The 13,245-nt window shown below is 48.2% G+C and overlaps 1 protein-coding gene across 1 annotated transcript in view; it reads right to left on the reverse strand.

The window, feature by feature from the left end:
- Window positions 1–13,245, reverse strand: part of ABCA13 (ATP binding cassette subfamily A member 13) — a 929,477-nt gene that overhangs the window by 72,273 nt on the left and 843,959 nt on the right. The window lies entirely within an intron of this gene.

Genomic DNA, 13,245 nt, shown 5'->3' on the forward strand with positions numbered 1-13,245 from the left:
CGGTCCAGAGAAGGGTGACCAAAAAGGTGGAAGGTCTTCATCAAATGACTTATGAGGAGAGATTGAAGAATCTAAATATGTACACCCTGGAGGAAAGGAGGAGCAGAGGTGATATGATACAGACTTTCAGATACTTGAAAGGTTTTAATGATCCAAAGACAACGACAAACCTTTTCCATAGGAAAAAAAATCAGCAGAACCAGGGGTCACGATTTGAAGCTCCAGGGAGGAAGATTCAGAACCAATGTCAGGAAGTATTTCTTCACGGAGAGGGTGGTGGATGCCTGGAATGCCCTTCCAGAGGAAGTGGTGAAGACCAGAACTGTGAAGGACTTCAAAGGGGCGTGGGATAAACACTGTGGATCCATAAAATCAAGAGGCCGTCAATAAAGAGTGGGTGGCTAGCCAGAATGACGGCTACTGCCTGGAGACAATACCCTTATTCAATAAACATACACATGGTTACTGTGACTCCAACATCGCTCTAAGCTACAACAGCAAGAGGAAATGTGGAAAAAAGGATTTGCACTCACAAAGTGGGGAGTAGCTGGCTTGTTACGGCGGTTACTACCCCAAACCAAATAAGCCTGATACTTCACTTTCAATGCATATCCAGCATAGCTCTCTGCTTCAACTGCAGGGGAGAAGAAAAACTGATACTTCACGCATATCCAGCATAGCTCCCTGCTTCAACGGCAGGGGAGAAGAAAACCTGATACTTCACGCATATCCAGCATAGCTCTCTGCTTCAACGGCAGGGGAGAAGAAAAACTGATACTTCACGCATATCCAGCATAGCTCTCTGCTTCAACGGCAGGGGAGAAGAAAAACTGATACTTCACACATATCCAGCATAGCTCTCTGCTTCAACGGCAGGGGAGAAGAAAAACTGATACTTCACGCATATCCAGCATAGCTCTCTGCTTCAACGGCAGGGGAGAAGAAAAAAGGATTTGCACTCACAAAGCGGGGAGTAGCTGGCTTGTTATGGCGGTTACTACCCCAAACCAAATAAGCCTGATACTTCACTTTCAATGCATATCCAGCATAGCTCTCTGCTTCAACTGCAGGGGAGAAGAAAAACTGATACTTCACGCATATCCAGCATAGCTCCCTGCTTCAACGGCAGGGGAGAAGAAAACCTGATACTTCACGCATATCCAGCATAGCTCTCTGCTTCAACGGCAGGGGAGAAGAAAAACTGATACTTCACGCATATCCAGCATAGCTCTCTGCTTCAACGGCAGGGGAGAAGAAAAACTGATACTTCACGCATATCCAGCATAGCTCTCTGCTTCAACGGCAGGGGAGAAGAAAAACTGATACTTCACGCATATCCAGCATAGCTCTCTGCTTCAACGGCAGGGGAGAAGAAAAAAGGATTTGCACTCACAAAGCGGGGAGTAGCTGGCTTGTTATGGCGGTTACTACCCCAAACCAAATAAGCCTGATACTTCACTTTCAATGCATATCCTGCTTCAACGGCAGGGGAGAAGAAAAACTGATACTTCACGCATATCAAGCATAGCTCTCTGCTTCAACGGCAGGGGAGAAGAAAAACTGATACTACAAGCATATCCAGCATAGCTCCCTGCTTCAACAGCAGGGGAGAAGAAAAACAACCAATAAGGGCTGAACAACACAGTCTGGGTAAAACAAATAAGCATGGGTGTAGCTTGCTTATTGCGGCGGTTACTTCCCCTACTACCCATAACTAATCAAGCTTGATATTTCACTTGGTTGCAGCTCCATCACTGCTCTCTACATTAATGGTGGGGGTGGAAGGGAAATAGAACCAAAGAGCTAAGAGAAACAGATAAGTATGAGAAAAAAATGTGAAGCTTGCTGGGCAGACTGGATGGGCCGTTTGGTCTTCTTCTGCCGTCATTTCTATGTTTCTATGTTTCTATGTTTCTATATACGCGTATAGAAGGCCTAAATTCCAGTGGCGAGCAAAGGCGTCCCTGGGTAAGCGGCTTCTCTGCTTGTGCAGGGAGCAAAAGTTGTCCACTTTGTAATTCAGTTGTGATGCAAAGAGATCTACTGTTGGTTGATCCCAATGTTGAAATATCCTGGTTGCTACTAAGGGATCCAGGGACCATTCGTGAGGTTGGAACTGATGACTGAGGCGATCTGCAACTACGTTGTGGATGCCTGCTAGATAAGTGGCCTGGAGAAACATGGAATGTGTCAGGGCCCAGTCCCAAATCTGTGCTGCTCTTGACAAAGGAGATACGAGCCCGTACCCCCCTGTTTGTTTATGTACCACATGGCTATTGTGTTGTCTGTTTGTATCAGAACAGTCTTGTGGGAAAGGCAGTCCTTGAACGCATGCAGCGCATAACGTATAGCTCGAAGCTCTAGGAAATTTATCTGAAATGTGGCTTCGAGTTTTGCCCAAGTACCTTGAGTCTGTAGATGTCCAATGTGTGCTCCCCACCCTACGGTGGATGCATCTGTAGTTAATGTCACTTGCGGAATCGGTTGTTGGAAAGGTAGGCCTGTGAGCAAGTTGTCCTCGTTCGTCCACCATAGGAGCGAGGACCGTAGTTGTTGAGTTACTTGAACTAGATAAGACAGTGGTTGAATGACTTGTATCCACTGCCTTCTGAGTTTACATTGAGTGACTCTCATGGCTAATCTGGCCATAGGAGTGACATGAACTGTGGAGGCCATGTGACCCGTCCGTGTGCATAGAGAGTCTGCTTACAAGGCGAGTGTCTGTGCATGGTCTTTTGGGAGGAAAGCTTTTGACTCTATGGTGTTTAATTCTGCTCCGATGAATTGTAACAGGTGAGATGGTGTGAAGTGGGATTTCTGGTAGTTGATTAGGAATCCCAACGAATGGAGTAGATTTATCGTGAGCTTGAGAGAATTGAGAGCTCCTTGTTTTGTTTGGCTTCTGATGAGCCAGTCGTCCAGATAGGGAAAAACGTGTACCCCTTCCTTGTGCAAGTGGGCAGCTGCCACTGCCAGGCACTTTGTGAACACTCGAGGTGCTGAGACAAGACTGAATGGTAGCACCCTGTACTGAAAATGTTGATGTCCCACTAAGAAACGCAGATACTTGCGATGAGGAGGGAATATTGGAATGTGAGCATAAGCGTCTTGAAGATCCAGAGAACAGAGCCAATCTCCTTTTTAAAGTAGAGGTAACATGGTGCCCAGTGATACCATCCTGAAGTTTTCCTTTCGTAGGTATTTGTTGAGCTTCCGGAGGTCCAATATGTGACATAGGCCTCCTGTTTTCTTTGGAATGAGGAAATAACGGGAGTAGAATCCTCTGCCCTGCGGAGGTCAGGGAACTGGTTCCACGGCCCTCGCTCTCAGAAGGGTGGATAATTCTTTTTGTAAGAGTGTGGATTGATTTTTCACTGTCCAAGAGAAGGTGGGTAGAGTATCGTTTGGTACAGTTAGAAAGTCCAGATGGTAACTTGAGATGTTATCGAGAGTACCCATTGGCCTGTAGTGATGTGTAACCAATTGTGATGGAAGAAAGTGATCCGACCACCTACTGGCAAATTTGGGGTTGGATTGGTAGGCAGGCTTCTGTTCTATGGTGAGTTTTCAAAATCCCGAAGTCGGGCCTGTTTGCGGAGGGGGTTGAGCTCTAGGTGCTCTTGGTTGTCAGGTCTGTGATCTTTGTGCTGGCCTTGATGACCTTCCACGGGCAGCAGGAGGATAGTATCTCCGTGGTCTATAATATGGCCTTTTTGAATCCTTCCTTGGAAGTCTACATGTGGATGGTTGGGATTCCGGTGGAACAGAGGAAAGTTGACGTAATGTTTCTAAATGTTCCTTCAGCTGGGAGACTGCTTCACGTACCTTCTCTCCAAAGAGATTATCTCCTGCACAAGGTAGATCAGCAAGCTTCTCTTGCACCTCTGGTCTCAGGTCTGAGGCCTTGAGCCAGGCCCATCTGTGAGCACTTATGCCTGTGGCAGACATTCTAGATGAAGTTTCGAAGCTGTCATAAGCTGCTCTGACTTCATGTTTCCCAGCTTCTAGGCCCTTATGAATAATGTTGTTGAAGGAATCTTGAAATTGTTGGGGAAGAGATTCTGAGAACTCCTGAAGTTGTTTCCACAGATTACGCTGATATTGCATCATATAGAGTTGGTAGGACGCAATTCTGGATAGTAACATGGAACCTTGGAACACTTTCCTGCCAATGGTGTCCAAAAACCTGTGATCTTTTCCAGGAGGATTTGACGAATGAGGTTTAATCCTTTTAGACCGCTTTTGAGCTGATTCTACTACTACCGATTGGTGAGGTAGTTGTGTTTTCTGGAAGCCAGGAATATGCTGAACCAGATAGGTAGCATCAGTCCGTTTATTTACAGGAGCTTTGGTGCAGGGATGCTCCCATAGCCTGTGTTGCAAGTCCACAAGAACTTCGTGAACTGGTTTTGCCAGGACTTCTTTAGGTGGATCCACAAACTGCAATACTTCCCGAGTTTTCTGTCTAGTATCTTCTTCGGATACTAGCTGAAAAGGGATTGTGTCATCCATCTCTTTGATGAAATTAGAGAAAGAGAGGTCCTCTGGAGGGGATTTCCTTCTTTCCTCCGGAGGAGAAGGATCTGAGAGGACTTCCTCCGAGGAAGAGTCAGTATCTGGATCATCCCAAGTGTCCGATGAATGTGGACAAGGAGGAGTTGATGGAAGAGGAAAGGATGGCATCAACAGCATAGAGGGTTTCGCTGGTGGTCTCGATGGAAACAGTGGAGAAAATGATGGCCTTGGACGAGAGATTCCTGATGGACCTGGTGTAGGCTCAGGCATCGGTATATCCTTTGTTATTTCTTCTTCCATCGGTCTTGGCGTCGGGGCATCAGGTGGTTGCACCGGAATGGCACCGATGAGAGTTTCCAACTTCGCTAATATTGGCGCAAAGAAGGACATATCTGGCACTGGCATTGGTGTAAGCATCGGTGCTGATGAGTGCAATGGTCTCGGTGGTTGAACCGGAACCAGCGATGGACTTGGGTGATGGTATCGGAATTGACACTGGTGACAGGGGTGGAACCGATGTCGGCGATGGAACTGGCATCGAGGGTGAGGGTGGAATCGTCATCGGTGCTGGCATCGAAGGCATGTCTTGGAGTGCATCTCGAACTGCCTGGCGGATATAACCATCCAGTTCCACCCTCATAGCTGGTAAAACCAGAGCAGCTATGGGGGGAGGTAGTGAAGGCGATACCGGTATCTCCACAGGTCCCTGTGGAGGTACGGTTCCCGGCACCGATATCGGTGGGGTTCGCCTAGGAGTCGAAGGCCTCGAAGGACGCAGAGGCTCCTCTCTCTGAGGTTTCTTCGGAGTTGGTTCGATAATTATCAAGGGAACTCCGGTTATCGGGTCCAATTCCGGATCCTGAGGCCTCCGGTGTCGATTTTGGTGTTTTTGTCGATGTTCAACGCCTTTTTCGATGGTAGATGTAGACTTTATCGATGACCATGAAGGGGTCGATGAAGGCTGATCACCTGCTTCATCCGGGCGACGTCTAGTTTTCAGGACAACTTGTCTAATCGCTCCAGCCAGAGACAATTGTGTCGAAGATGAAGTCGATGGCATCAGTTGAAGATGGAAAAGATGAAGATGGAAAAGATGTTCCATCTTTTTAAAACCAGTAGCCATAACTAAGGCTGGACAGTTGTCGACGACCTTCTGACTAGGTTTAACTATAATGGAACCGACCAGAAAAAAATGAAATCACTCACAGACGGTGGAAAAAGAGAGACCCCAACAGCAGGATACGTTTTTTCTGAAATTTGTGAACTTTTTTTGTAGTGAATATTCACCACATAGGGCTCCTATAACCACGAGGCTAACAGCAGCGTGAAAAAAAGAAGACTGAAGGGAGACCCCTGCGGCTCGAAGGATCATGGCATGCTGGACATGCTCAGTGGGCTCAGGATGCCAGTCAAACATTTCTAGAAACTTTGACAGAAAGTTTTCGGTGAAAAGGCTCCATCACTGACGTCACCCATATGTGAGGACTAGCATCCTGCTTGTCCTGGGATAAACATTAATATTGACACCTAGGAAAGATTTAGGGAACATGGCCCATATTATGAAGGTCATGAAAACTATTGAGCATATGAAATACGCAAGTTCCAAACATCTTAAGTCAGCTTTTTATGTTCGTACATTCCAAATGTGGATGGACAGGCACAGTGTTTGATGTCAAGTCCATGTAGAAACATAAGACCTGGATGGATAGGCAGGCACAGCATTTGAGGACAGAGGTCAAACCCTTGTAGGGACATAAGGCCTAGATGGACAGGCACAGCATTCAAGGATAGAGGTCAAGCCCACACAGAGACATAATGCCTGGACAGACAGGCACAGCATTCAAGGACAGAGGTCAAACCCTTGTAGGGACATAAGGCTTGGACGGACAGACACAGCATTTGAGGACAGAGGTCAAACACTTGTATGGACATAAGACCTGGATGGACAGGCAGGCACAGCATTCGAGGACAGAGGTCAAGCCCACGTAGGGACATAAGGCCTGGACAGACAGGCACAGCATTCGAGGACAGAGCTCAAGCCAACGTAGGGACATAAGGCCTGGACGGACAGATAGGCACAGCATTCGAGGACAGAGGTGAAGCCCTTGTAGGGACATAAGGCCTGGACGGTTAGGCACAGCATTCGAGGAGAGGTCAAACCCTTGTAGGGACATAAGGCCTGGACGGACAAGTACAGCATTCGAGGACTTCCTTTGTGCAGCTATGTTGTGGTTTGACCTGTCACTTCTGTCTGAACTGGTTCACTGCCAGAAGAAAATGGCATCTTTTTAATTTCTGAAAGATAATTCAACAGAGGATGTTCTTAGAGCAATAGAGACTGCCATTTCTGAAGCAAGAACTGAGCTGAAGATTATTTTTGAATACCCAGTGGACAAAGGACGGACAGGCACAGCGTTTCAGGTCAGGTACATGTGCTGCATTGCTTATATTATCTGGAGCACAGGAGGCAGTTGGAGCTGCTGCAATGCTTTCAAATGTTTTTATTCATCTTGCCATTCACAGGGAAAATTTGGAAACCCAAGCAAAGGCAGGTTTACTTTTAAAAAATACTAGCATTTCCATCAACGCTGGTGCCAGCCTTGAGCTGTGAGGGCTCATGATATCCCCTATCATTGAAAAGACACGATCACTGGGCACACTGGTTGGTGGACATGACAGATATCACTGAGCCACTTTGGCTAGGTGTGGCCAGACAGTGGACTTGTGTGCCCAATATGCCAGCGGATCTGTCTGCATGTTCTCTGAGGGCTCTGAGAGATACTGTGTCACTGACAGCTATGCTGGTGTCTCCTTTGCTTGGGAGGGCTAAGAGTCACTCATGCCAGCTGCTTTCTCTCTAGCCCGTAGCACAAAAGATGAATCTGTATGGGCAACATGCCTGTGGCATTCTGAAGTGGTGGAGGAGGAGGTACTAGCTGTCACTGACAGAGTGCTGCTCCTGCTTGGGTAGCACAACTCTCTGAAGTGCCCGCTGTTTCCTCCTCTGCTTCACGCCTAATCTGTCTCTGCCTATGGCATTCCTGTTCACGGACTTTTGCTAACAGCAGGTCCTTCATCTATAGCAGACAATCGTACTGTAGGGCGAGTTCCCCTTTCACACGGGGATCACAGACTGGCGAGCATATATGTGTTATCTTCTGTTAAAGGCCTTAATCTCTCTTCCACCTGCTGCTGCAAAACGTCCAGACAATGCAGCACCTCAACTGTCATTCCCTCTTCCGGTTTAAAGGCCTCCAAATTTGCATCCAGGAAATTAACTATAGGGATGATATCAGCCAAGGTGGCACTTCTGGAACTCAGCTTCTAGGTGACATCCTTGAAGGGCTACAGGATTTTTACCAGCTGACTCATGACTAACCAATCATGATGCCCTAGGGGATTCTGCACACCTATGTCCATTGAACCAGAAAGTTCATGAAGGGGTGTCTGCAGCTCCACTAACCTTTGCAGCATCATAAAGGTGGAATTCCACCAGGTAGCAATGTCTTGAATGAGACGCTTATGAGGCATCTCCAAATGAGTCGGCTTTTGTCGGAGAACCTGCCCCGCCTTCATACTTCTGTGGAAGTGCGCTGCTATGTTCCTGCACTTGTGTATTAAGTCCTGCAGGTATCCATTCTCTTGGTGCTTGGACTCCAACCCCAGAGCTGACTTCACTACCAGGTGCAGAGTATATGCAAAACATCGGATATTCTTAAAGCACCCCTCGGATATTACCTTAACATGTTTGTACTAGGGATGTGAATTGGGCTTCGGATGATTGAAAATATCGGACAATATTTTCAAAATCATCAGAAATCGGGGGCTCCCCCAAAACGATAGGCAAACCCCACGATATTGATCGTGGGGGTTATCTTATCGTTTTGGTGGAGGGCGGGAAAAACGGCACACAAAAATAACCCCTAAACCCACCCCAACCCTTTAAAACTAATCCCTTAGCTTCCCCCACCCTCCCTATCCCCCAAAAAAATTTTACAGGTACCTGGTGGTCCAGTGGGGGTCCCTGGAGCGATCTCCCGCTCCCGGGCCGTCAGCTGCCACTAATCAAAATGGCGCCGATGGCCCTTTGCCCTTACCATGTGACAGGGTATCCGTGCCATTGGCCGGACCCTGTCACATGGTAGGAGCACTGGATGGCCGGTGCCATCTTGTGCTCCTACCATGTGACAGGGGCTGACCAATGGCACCGGTAGCCCCTGTGACATAGTAAGGGCAAAGGCTATCGGCGCCATTTTGAATACTGGCAGCCGACGGTCTGAGTGCAGGAGGTCGCTCCCGGACTCCCGCTGGACTTTTGGCAAGTCTTGTGGGGCTCAGGAGAGTCCCCCAAGACTTGCCAAAAGCCCCTGGTGGTCCAAGGGCAGCCCCATTCTAAGAGGGTGAAACTCGGCCTGAGTCGGGCTTGACTAAAGATTTGTGTCTCTGTTTAATAAAGAATCAAGATTGGACATTTGGCTACTAATCCCGTATTGTTGCCTCCAGATGTCCGTGTCCCAGCCGTAAGGTCTGTCTGCTGATCCAGTATCTGTATTCCAGTCCAGATGTTTGTTCCTGATATCCATGATCCAGCCTGATGTTGCTTCTCCTGATCCTGAAGTCCGTGAGTCTGTCTTGCTGTCCTGAACCCTTGGTTCCTCGTACCACGCTTCCTGGTGTGCCATGTCGTGGTCCGCGACCAGCCCCATGGGCGGGCTATGTAGGGCACCTCATGGTACAATGCCTGCCTCTCTTCTGCAGCACTAGGCTACGGGAGACTTCCGCTTCTGTACTTGTCCTTGGTCTACGAAGTCCCTAGTACTTGCTCCGTCTGTGCCAAAGACTCTGCCAGAACCTGTACTTTCAGCGTGGTCCGCGACCAGCCACTGGCGGCGGAGTAGGGCGCGCCTCGGTGCAGGCCTCTACAGTTTCTGAGACATGCTTCATTCATTGCTCCATTTCTCGTCTAGAGGCTCCTCGGGTCCAGCGTGGTCCGTGACCAGTCCCGCAGGTGGACTGTGTAGGGCGCGCTGTGTTGCAGTCTCACCCCAGTGCTTTACCTGAATCTTCTGATTACCTTGAGCCTTGTTCCTGAGTCTTCTGTACGCTTGGTACCTCGTGGCAAGCCATGTCGTGGTCCGCGACCAGCCCCATGGGTGGGCTGAGTAGGGCGCTTCATGATGCAAACCTCGTACCTTGTTCCTGAGTCTTCTGAAAGCCAAGTACCTTGTTCCTGAGTCTATGTCTGTTCCTGAGTCTCGCCTGTGCATCCCAGTATCTCGTTCATGAGTCTCATCTGTGCATTCAAGTACCTCGTCTACGTCTGTGAATTCAAGTACCTCGTCCCTGAGTCTTATCTGAATCTCCATCTTCCGGTCTCTGCTGCCCTGAACTCCATCTGGCCTGCCGCTTCTTGCCGTACCCTGCGGCAGGTCTGAAAGGGCTTGGAACAGTCAGAGGACTGTTCATAAGACCATCATTGTGTTGTTGGTCTTCCAAAGCGTGCAGGTCCGGAGGAGGGTCAGTATTTCCAGTCTTCAGTCCAGCCTCGCTCCTGCTCAACCCATGCTCGGGCATGCTTCGCCTACCGCGGCACCTCTTTGTAGTTCCTCTGGGGTCGAGCCGTGGCCCAAGAACACACATCTCCCGTTAAGCAGACCACTCTCCTAGCGCTCCACAACAAGATGATATGTTATATTCGTGGGGTTTCAGAACATCTTCGGTCAGGAAGGAACAAGAAAGGGCATTTGCTCGCTGATTCTTGAGTGCTGGCTGATATTGTACTCAAAATTGAAGCAGGCAAAGAACAAAGACCAATGGGCCTATCTCACATTAAGCTGCTGAGCTTGATATAGATGTTTGAGGTTCTTATGGTCTGTATGTAAATGATGTGGTGTTAAGCCCCCTCAAGAAGATGTCAAGAGTTCTCGATCTCCAATGCTGTAGTTTCATTTGGCCGGGGAGAACTTCTTAGAAAAGAAGGAACACGGATGAAGTACCCCTTCTCAAGTGTGTTGGCTGGGGACAGCCCCTATCCCCTGGGTAGAGGCATCTTTCTCTAAAATGAAAGGTCATGTGGGATCTGGATGACAGACACGGCTTGTCGGCAAAGGCGTTCTTTAACTTCTAGAATGCCTCCATAGGCACTGGTGGTCAATCTTTGGCATTTAGCACCTGTTTGGGTAAGGTCAGTAAGGGGGGCTGCCACAGAGGAGTAATTTGGAATAAACAGGCTGTAATAATTAGCAAACCCTAGGAATCTTTGTAGGGCCCAGAGTCCCACTAGGTGAGGCCAGTCCATGATGGCTTTCACCTTGGCAGGGTCCATCCAAAATCCATCTCGCAATGTAGCCAAGGAAGGGGAGCTCCTCTTGTTCAAAGAGACATTTTTCCAGTTTGGAGTAGAGATTATTCTCTCATAGGTGTTGCAGGATTGTGTGAACCTCTCTACGATAGGAACTCAAGGTCTGGGTACAATAGGAACTCAAGGTCTGGGAAAAGATCAATATGTCATCCAGGTATACAATCAAGCAGATCACGGAAGATCTCATTGACCATTTCTGGAAAACTGCTGTGGAGTTGCAAAGCCCAAAGGTCATGAACAAATACTTGTAGTGTCCGTCGCAAGTGTTAAATGCAGTTTTCTATTCATTACCAGCCTTAATGTGAATGAAGTTGTATGCACCCCTGAGATCCAATTTCATGAATATCTTGGCGCTCTGTAGGTGACTGAAGAGTTCCACTGTTAGAAGTAGTGTATAACTGTCAGGGTTCGTGGTAGTTGTGGGTGGATCCTTGGGCCGGTGGCAGATGACCACACCCCTGGGGGAAGATCCTGAAAGGTGCCACCGGTCAAGCTCAGAGTATGGAGACAGACACACACTAGTTCTTTTATTAAACAGTATATGGAACCACCAGAGGTGGCAGTAGTGAGCTGGAAGTGCCCGGCTGGGCTGTAGTCCCTCAGATACTGGAACAGCGATTCTGGATAACTGAGCTGTAGAGAAACTGAATATAGTGAGTAGGCAGGGTATGCAGAGTTCAGGAACAGAACCTTGATGGTAACACTCACACAATAGTTTTTTAGAAGCAGCCCAGGAGCTGGAATGAAGTAGGCCCTCGAGGAGTGAGTACCTGGTTCCAGAGAATGCTCTGAGAGAGAGATGGTAACTCACTGGTGTTGTAGGCAGTGATGACTTCCTGGCAGAAGTGGTATTCATATTCAGTAGCAAGTCTGGGAATGTGGGCCCTCGAGGAGCGAGTACCCCTAGTAAGTCCGAGGAGGCAGAGTAGCAAGATATGCAGAGAGCGAATCCCATCCGCCGATACCTGGAGGAAAGCCCTTGCTAACTCGATTCGTTAGCAATTTCAGAGACCTTAAATATCCAGTGAAGATGACGTCACCTCTGGGGGATGCCCCTGAGTTCGCGCCACTGCTGGTACTTGAGTCAGGGCCGCGCCGCGCCATGCTGGGAAACATGGCGGAGTGCAGCGTCTAACCGGTCCGGGGATGCCGGAGGAGAATGGCATGATGACGCCGCGGCAGCCAAACTCCCAACAGGCAAAGAGGGAGTCGCCAAAGAGGTAAGGTGGGCGTAGTGGAGACGTCGGGCAGTGACGGTCGCAACAATAACTGTCCTTATTAGTGAATGGTGTTAAGGCCGCATTAATGTATGCACAGCCTGAGAGATCCATTTTTCTTTGCAATGAAGAAGAACCCAGCTCCTGCCGGAGAAGAGGAAGGCCGTATAAATCCACATTCCAGAGTCTCTTGAATATAGGCCGACATGGCCTGAGTCTCTGGGAGAGATAGAGGGTAAACCTGACCTCATGGGTCTTAGCTCCAAGGATAAGCTCTATGTTGCAGTCATACATGCAATCAGGAGACAAGATCTTGGCACTCTTTTTTCAGAGGACATCCTTGTTTTCCGCATAGTGGGGAGGAAGCCCCAGAATTAAGGAAACCACGGTCACCGGGTGAGGAAGTTCCACAGGTACCAAGCAGGAATGTGTGCACCCGTGGCCCCAGCAGACATATTGTAAGATGGACCAATAAAAGTGTGGTTGATGTGTTTGGAGCTATGGCAGACCTAGTATGATGGGATGAACGGCTCTGGAGATCACGGGAAAACTGATGTTCTCTATGTGCAGAAGGCTGGTGTGTAAGGCTACAAGCAGTGTGATCTGGGTGACCTGGCCGGGAAGCAGAACTCCTTAGACAAAGGAGATCACCAGTGGGGAAATCATCTGGACTGTGGGAATTTGGAGTTGGTTGATCAGGACTTACAAAATGACCTTTCCCCAGAGCTGGAGTCTAGTTCACTATGAAAATACTTGGGGAATTGGCTAAGTATGCACATGCATTCACTCAAGTAAAGTCACAATTCCTCTTTGGAGGGTATACCTTATATGTATACTTTTCAAAAACAAAAAGTATGAGTGTAAATGCCAACTCTACCCCAACTTTGCCCTCTCCCCCAGAATGCCTCTTCTCAGTGTGTGTAAAACTACAAATCAAACTATGTTATGCACCCACTTTTATGTGCATTGAGACCAAGTCAATTTTAGAACAGCCATTCATATGAATAAAATCACATTTTATGTGTGCAGAATGGCTTTGAAAATTATCCCCAGAATGGGAACAAAACCTTAGTGAATCAGGCCATAAGTAGTCTTGCAGTTATAGGTGTTACACAGGATAATTATGGACTATTGATGAACAAAATAGAGGCA

Source organism: Rhinatrema bivittatum, chromosome 2 (assembly GCF_901001135.1).
Source record: "Rhinatrema bivittatum chromosome 2, aRhiBiv1.1, whole genome shotgun sequence".
NCBI classification, from domain to species: domain Eukaryota; kingdom Metazoa; phylum Chordata; class Amphibia; order Gymnophiona; family Rhinatrematidae; genus Rhinatrema; species Rhinatrema bivittatum.